The sequence below is a fragment of the Nicotiana tomentosiformis genome, chromosome 2 (genome assembly GCF_000390325.3).
Source record: "Nicotiana tomentosiformis chromosome 2, ASM39032v3, whole genome shotgun sequence".
NCBI classification, from domain to species: domain Eukaryota; kingdom Viridiplantae; phylum Streptophyta; class Magnoliopsida; order Solanales; family Solanaceae; genus Nicotiana; species Nicotiana tomentosiformis.
The window spans coordinates 63,836,489-63,844,749 of NC_090813.1; positions in this window are offsets into that span (position 1 = coordinate 63,836,489).

Below are 8,261 nucleotides of genomic sequence, written 5' to 3' on the forward strand. Positions count from 1 at the left end.
TTCAACAACGGACATCTCCGAGAATTTCAGAGTGATTGGGCCAAGAACCACTTCAGGAACAGGGATTCTAATAAGCATACCGAGCAGGAAGAGCCTCAGCACGTCGTTAACATAATCATCGATGGAGTCGACATTCCCCAGGGTTCGATGCTGGAACGCACCAAAATATCCATTACAAGGGAAAAATAGACTCAAGATTACGTACCGTAAGGAACCTTGTCTTTCAACGAAGTAGATACTGAGGGGATCGTGCAGCTCTACAACGACGCGCTGGTAATATCGGTAATTAATCTCGAATTAAGTGTGTGTTAATTGATCCAGATAGCTCAGCCAATATCATCAGATCAAGGTCGTGGAACAACTCGGCCTACAAGATCAGATCATACTTGCGATCCGAGTCTGAACGGGTTCAACATGGCATGCGAGACCACTAAAGGAGAAATAACATTACCGGTGAACATCGCCAGAACCATGCAGGAAGCCAAGTTCTATGTAATTGAAGGGTATATGAGATACAACGCTTTGTTCGGGAGGCCGTGGATTCACAACATGAGAGCAGTACCCTCGACACTGTACCAGGTGCTGAAATTCCCAACACCCGGAGGATTCCAAACAGTTTATGGGGAATAACCAGCCGCCAAGGAGATGTTCTCGGTCGATGAGGTGATCCCTGCATCCACACTCTCGACATCGGAGGATCCAAATCAGATGGTCAAGAAGGGGCCAAATAGCAATCACCGATACCAGCCTCGACATAATCGGAGGAACGAAGAGTAGACGAGGACGACTACGGAGTCCCCAGATCTTTCATATCCCCCTATGATTCTGACACTACAAAATCAACGGTCGAGGAACTGGAACAAGTCATACTAACTGAACACTTGCCCGATCGAAAGGTACATATGGGCATGAGGTTAAGCCCGAGCTCAGGAAAAAACTCATTCAATTTCCTATAGCTAACAAATATTGTTTCGCTTGGTCCCACCTTGATATGATAGGGATCCCGCCGAAGATAACCACTCACAAGCTAAGCCTGGACCCAAAGTTACACCCGGTCAAGCAGAAGAGGAGACCCCAGTCCGAGGTCAAACATGCTTTCATCAAGGATGAGGTATCTAAACTTCTTAAAATAGGGTCCATTCGGGAGGTTAAATACCCGGATTAGTTAGCAAACGTAGTGGTAGTCCCTAAAAAGGGAATAAATTAAGAATGTGTATAGACTATAAAGATTTGAATAAGTCATGTCCCAAAGACTCTTTCCTTTTGCCTAACATCGATCGCATGACCGATCCCACGGCCTGCCACGATATCCTCAATTTTCTCGATACCTACTCTGGGTACAACCAAATATGGATGAACCCGAGTGATCATGAAAAACATCTTTCATCACTAAATATGGTACATACTGCTATAACGTGATGCCATTCGGATTAAAAAATATCGGTGCCACTTACCAATACTTAGTGAATCGGATGTTCGAGGAACAAATAGGAAATTCAATGGAGGTTTACATTGACGATATATTGGTTAAGTCCCTGCGAGCAGAGGACCATTTAAAACATTTGCAGGAAACCTTCAGCATATTGAAGAAATACAATATGAAGGTAAACCCGGAGAAATATGCATTTGGAGTTGGATCAGGTAAATTCCTCGAATTCATAGTATCCAACCGAGGAATCGATATTAACCCCAACAAGATCAAATCAATCGAAGATATCACAGTTGTGGACAATGTGAAGGTCGTGCAAAGATTAGATGGACGTATAACCGCCCTGGGGAGATTCATCTCGAGGTCCTCCGATAAGAGTCACTGATTCTTCTCACTATTGAAGAATAATAATAAGAAGAAGAATAACTTCTTATGGACCCCAGAATGCTAACGGGCCTTGGAGGAACTCAAGTGCTATCTATCGAGCCCATCGCTGTTGCACACACCGAAGACAGACGAACAACTATACCTGCACTTGGTAGTATCGGAGATAGCGGTAAGTGGAGTCCTCGTTCGAGAAGAACAAGGTACGCAATTTCCAATTTACTATATTAGCAGGACTCTAGGTGAGGCCGGTACTAGGTACCCTCACCTAGAAAAATTGGCGCTCTCTTTGCTAAGTGCCTCTAGGAAGCTGAAACCATATTTTTAATGTCATCTTATATGTGTTGTGACTACTTACCCATTGCTAAATATAATACATAAACCCGAGCTCTCGGGACGATTGGTCAAATGGGCCGTGGAGATCAGCAGGTACGATATTGAATATCAACTCCGGACCACTATTAAATCTCAAATATTGGCAGACTTCGTGGCCGACTTTATGCCGACCCTAATACCCGAGGTCGAAAGAGAGTTGTTGATGAACTCCGGGACGTCTTCGAGAATCTGAACCCTCTTTACAAACGATGCCTCAAACGCAAAAGGGTTCGGACTTGGCATCGTAATGAAGCCACCAACATGCAATATAGTTAGACAATCTATTAAGACTGTGAAATTGACTAACAACGAGGCCGAATATGAAGCCATGATTGTAGGTCTCGAACTAGCCAAAAACTTGGGGCCGGAGGTGATCGAAGCTAAGTGCGACTCCCTCCTCGTGGTGAACCAAGTTAATGGGACGTTCGAGGTCAGAGAAGAACGAATGCAAAGGTACCTGAATAAGTTGCAGGTAACATTACATCGATTCAAGGAGTGGACTTTGCAACACGTACCTCGGGATCAAAATAGTGAGGACGATGCCCTTGCTAACTTAGGATCGTCGGTCGAGGATGACGAGTTCAACTCGGGGGAAGTCATACAACTCATAAGATCGGTAGTGGAAAAAGGTCATGCCGAGACTAACTCAACGAGCCTAACTTGGGACTGGAGAAACAAATATATAGAATATCTGAAGGCCGTAAATTTACCTTCGGATCCAAAAGAATTGAGGGCCCTGCGTACGAAGGCAGCCCGGTTTAGTTTGTCTGATGATGGAACCCTGTTCAGAAGAACATTCGATGGCCCACTCACGATATGTCTAGGACCAGGAGATACCTAGTATGTTCTGAGGGAAGTACACAAAGGCACCTGTGGAAATCATTCGGGCGCCGATTCATTGGTTCAAAAAGTAATCAGGGTCGGCTACTACTGGATCGATATGGGAAAGGATGCGAAAGAGTTCGTACGAAAATGTGATGAATGTCAAAGACATGCTCCGATGATTCACCAACCCGGGGAACTGCTGCATTTGATTTCATCACCATGGCCACTCATAAAGTGGGGAATGGACATCGTCGACCCCTTTCCATGGGCACCCGGTAAGGCTTAATTTATATTATTTATGACCGACTATTTTTCTAAGTGGGTGGAATCCCAGGAATACGAGAAGGTCAGAGAAAAAGAAGTCATCGATTTAATATGGGATCACATTATATGTCGGTTTGGAATGCCGGCCGATATCGTGTGCGACAACGAAAAATAATTCATCAGCAGCAAAGTAAGTAAGTTTCTCGAAGACCACATAATCAAAAGGATCCTATCAACACCCTATCACCCTAGTGGGAACGGACAAGCAGAATCGACCAACAAAACCATACTCCAGAACCTCAAAAAGAGGTTAACTGATGCCAAAGGAAATGGAAGGAAATCCTGCCCGAAGTCTTATGAGCATACCGTACGACCTCGAAGTCCAGTATATGGGCCACCCCGTTCTCACTGGTTTACGGCGCTGAAGCTCTAATACCAGTTGAAGTCAGAAAACCAAGTCTCAGGTTCTGATATGAAACTAAGGAATAAAACAACGAGGCCATGAATACAAGCTTGGATTTATTAAATGAAAGGCGCGAAGCCGCCCTTGTCCGGATGGCCGCCCAAAAATAGCGAATTGAGAGATAGTACAATTGAAGGGCCAACCTTTGACATTTCAATACCGGGGACTTGGTGTTAAGGAAGGTCACGCTAAGTACTCGAAACCCGAACAAAGGGAAGTTGGGACCGAACAGGGAAGGTCCTTATAAAATTATCGAGATCACCGGTAAGGGATCGTACAAACTCGGAACAATGAACGGTGAGCAACTATCGAACAATTGGAACATAATTCACTTGAAGCAATACTAGTGCTAAGGGATGACCTCATCCATTCCATTTACTTATTTCCATTCCGAACTAACACTTGCAGGCAATCATCGAAGAACGATACAATTTTTAGGCCTAAAAGCATGCGTTGCACTCTTTTTTCCTTGAACCGGTTTTGTCCCAAATGGGTTTTTTGGCAAGGTTTTAAACGAGGTAACAGTAAATCATGCTAACTTAGAATTGAAGGCCGGTTACAAACCGATATCAAAGATCACGACAGCAAAATTCTAGGTCTCTCTACGATCGGCCCCGAATACTGGGGGCATTATCCTCGGATAACAACTGTAGCAAGGAAAGAAACTTTGTGATTGAATGGTCTCGGCTCGAACGATAGGATTTACTATAAGGGCCAAACGATCAAATGAACAGTGCCTGCATAGACTTCTCGAGCCCTGGCATAAAGCTTGTACACATGTGTAACTATTACGCACAAGAATAAAAAGAAATCTCTACCTTGCAGATAAATATCTTGTCCCTTAAAAAAAATTCTTTTTTTTCTTAAGAAATTTCCTACATCTGATCCCCTAAAGGTATCGAACCCAAAGGCCGCCTTAATCTGGGTTCAAACAATCACTTCCACTCTGGAACTGCCATCCAAAGACAAACTCGGACGACTCGGGCTTTCAGAGCATGGGGGCACAAGACCTATTAGGCAGCGCCCGAACCTTATAGGCTACGTCCATCCCCGTTCGGGGACTGTTATCTTAGGCAAGCCCGGATAACTCGAGGTAACAAGCCCACTGGGAAATACCCGAACTAAAGAGGCTATGTCCATATTAAAGCTGTTCGGAGACGTCCGAGACCCGTAGTAAAAATCAAGGCCTTCAAAATTTCTTAACTGGTTCTAAAGGCTACCATCGGCAAACTATAATCTAAAATTTTTTAAGTACTTTAGGGAAACGTTCTGGTTATACTGAACCCCCCGATTCCTTAAACAAAATAAGGTCGAAGGCAAGTCCTGTTCGAACCTCCGAACATGACCTAACTATTTCATGCTATGGCATTTCGATCTTTGCAAACATAAAGAATAAAGCAAAGGAAAACAAAACTCAGAAATTATCGAAGGGAAAAGGAAGCCTTGCATTATGTGTACATATAGTCTTTTACAAATGCCAAACGACCTTGACAAAAAAGTACAAAAGTACAAAAATACAAAAAACAATGTACATGTCACTTAAACGGCTTGGTCTTCACCGGAGCTCACCTCGTCGTTAGGGTCTTTGGAGTCTTCTCCTCCCTCGGATCCGCTCGGAGCCTTCTTCATCCTCGGGATAAGCCAACTTCTTGGCATCGGCTTCTAGCCCCTTAGCATTCTCGATTTCAGCCGACAAGTCGAAACCCCGAGCATGAATCTCCTTGAGGGCCTCCCTTCGGGATTGCCACTTCGCATGCTCGACGATATCCTTCGTTCGATCCTGGGCCTCGGCATCCGCCTTATATTGGTCCACCATCTCGTTGGCATTGACTTTAACCACCACGACTGCTGACTTGGCCGCTTCAAGCTCCTTGGCAAGATTTTCTCGATTAGAGACGACCGTACTTAGCTGAGACTGGAGCTCCTCAACCTTTTTGGCCTACACCTCGGCATTTTCCTTTGCTGCTCGAAGTTGGGTCTCAGCCAAAGTCAGCTGTGGCCGAGCAATATCCTTTTACGAGGCCAAACGGTCCATCCTGCCTCTCCATTTGTCGGTCTCGGGCTTGACAGCATCCATCTCAGCTCGAAGTTGATCGATCCGATTGATTTTCTGCTGGACCTGCGGATTCTGACCATTAGTCAGCAATTCTAGCTCATCGTCACTAACCACAAATATTTTTACCTGCTCAACCAGGTCGGCATGCTCCTTCCGAGCCACCTCCAGCTCAGCTTGGAAGCTCTTAGCCTCCCATTCACGATGCTCGTTGAGCAGTTTGTAAGTATCTCTCTTCTTAATAAGCCCTCGGACCTCGGCCTCAAGCTGGTTCAGCTCGTCCTGATATCGGAGAAAGGTCTCATGATGAAGCACCGAGGCCGACAGACACAAAGAAAAAACGTTAGGATTATCTATAAATAAGTCTAAGTACAAATTAAAATCATCAAGAGATATCTGAAGTTGCCCAGTTTAGCGCCTGTTGAGCTTCATTAAATAGGCACGGCGCATCCACCTCGTTCATCTTAACTTGGTATTTCTCGATCACCAGACACCGAAGGTAGCTGGCCACCCCTACGGGGGCAGAAAGGACCCGCGCATCCTCAAGAATAAAGATAATGATCGATCGCTTCCGGTCAGGATTCACACTCGGAGATGGGAACTGGTTGATTAATCTTGGGCTTAAGGAAGGCCCACTTGTTCCCGAAGATGGACTTTTCTTCGGCACATCCAAGTCACCCAATCCAGTGATGTCCTCCGTGGAGGTAGAATCCACGCCATCAAAAAATCCGCAGAAGGGGTCATCCGCTCCGTGGGCCCCCTCGTTGGGACGTTCCTTCACCGTCTGAGCCTCGTTATACACGGACTCGGTGAACGAGGGCAATTCAGTGATGTCTATCACACCTTGTGCTTCCTTTGGGGCATTGCCCATATCCCGGGAAGCTTCGGCCATGACCTCCTCGTCGGCCTCCCTAACTTGAGGTAAATCTGGCTTGCCTCTCTCTAGTTCGGAGGCCTCTTGCCCCTCGAGCTGCGACGGCTCGCGGGCCACCAGATCAAATGTTTCTCCTTTTTCTTCGGACTCGTCCCTCAACCGGTAGAGTGAGTCCGAAGATGGTGCACAGGCCCTGATGCTTTATTTGGATTTGCGCACTAGCCTTCACCTTGGTTTCATTTTCTATGAGCTCGGAGAACTCGGAGCCCTCTTCCTTTTCTTCTCTCCACCCTGTCTCGGAGCAGGGGACTTGGTGGGGAAGTTCTCGCCACCGAATGGAGGCCTCAGTGTGATGTCCTTGGACAGACCTACAAAGGAAATGAAACAAGTGAGAACTTAATGACACGAAAGGAACCCAAATATTACCTACTCGGGAAAGGAATCTCACCATGAGAACGGGCCTCCCACCGGCCCTTAGAAAGTTCGCGCCAAGAGCGGTCAGAATATGGCCTTTGTAACACGATTCCCTCGACCCACTCCTTGAGTCGAGGGACTGCATTCGGGATCCGAGCGACAGCTGCACCACCACAAAGCACCAATAAGAAGGAAGAAAAAAAAGCATAAAATAAAATTTTGTAAGCGAAATTTTACTTACGTGATATGTTCCACTTCTCGGGGAACGGCATGTGATCAGTTGGGATCAAGTCCGAAGTCCTCACTCGAAAAAAATGGCCTAGCCAACCTCGATACCGATCTCCATCAATACTCGAGAACGGGGCTTTACTAGCCCGACGCACGAGCTTGATCAGTCCCTCCCCCTGAAAGATTCGGGACTGTATAGTCGCATGAGGTGGTCGACGGTGAATGAGCATCCATCGATCTTGCTCACGAAGAACCGAAGAAGGATCACGGTCCTCCAAAATGAAGGGTGAATTTAACCGAGGCATACCTTGTATCTCTTGCAGAAATCGATAATGACCGGATCCAATGGGCCCAACGTAAAGGGATAAGTGTAAACACTTAAGTATCCCTTGACATGGGTGGTGATGTCTTCATCGGGTCTAGGAACCACCACGTGCTTGTCAACCCAATTGCAATTTTTTTTTACCGTAGGGAGGACCTCTTCAGTGATCGAGCAAATATATCTCGAGACCTCCTCACACCGGCCTTGTACGGGGGAAGGTTTTTCCACCTTGAAATCGGCGGTTACTAAACATTCTCCAGGGACGAACATTTTCAATGGGGGTTCCGGTACTGGTTCCTCGACAGCAGTACGCTAAATGGCCTCCTCGGTAGTCGGTCGCGTGGTAGAAGGTGTTTCTTTTTGGGGAACAATTTTTGAATTCTTCGCCATTTCTTTCAACATGGGGAAAAATGAGGGAAAAAAGGAAGTTAAAGGAGTGCACTTGATGCTTGGGGATGAAGACAAACAAAAAGTTCTTATAAAAGATCTTAAATAACTAGGATATAAGTGCCAGAAAGTATTAAGATTTCTAAAGTACGAGGACAGAAGGTTTGGATGTAAAGTTTGAATGAACAAATGAGGGGGTATTTATAATTTTTCAGTGGCGGTTCATATCCAGTAATGGTCGAC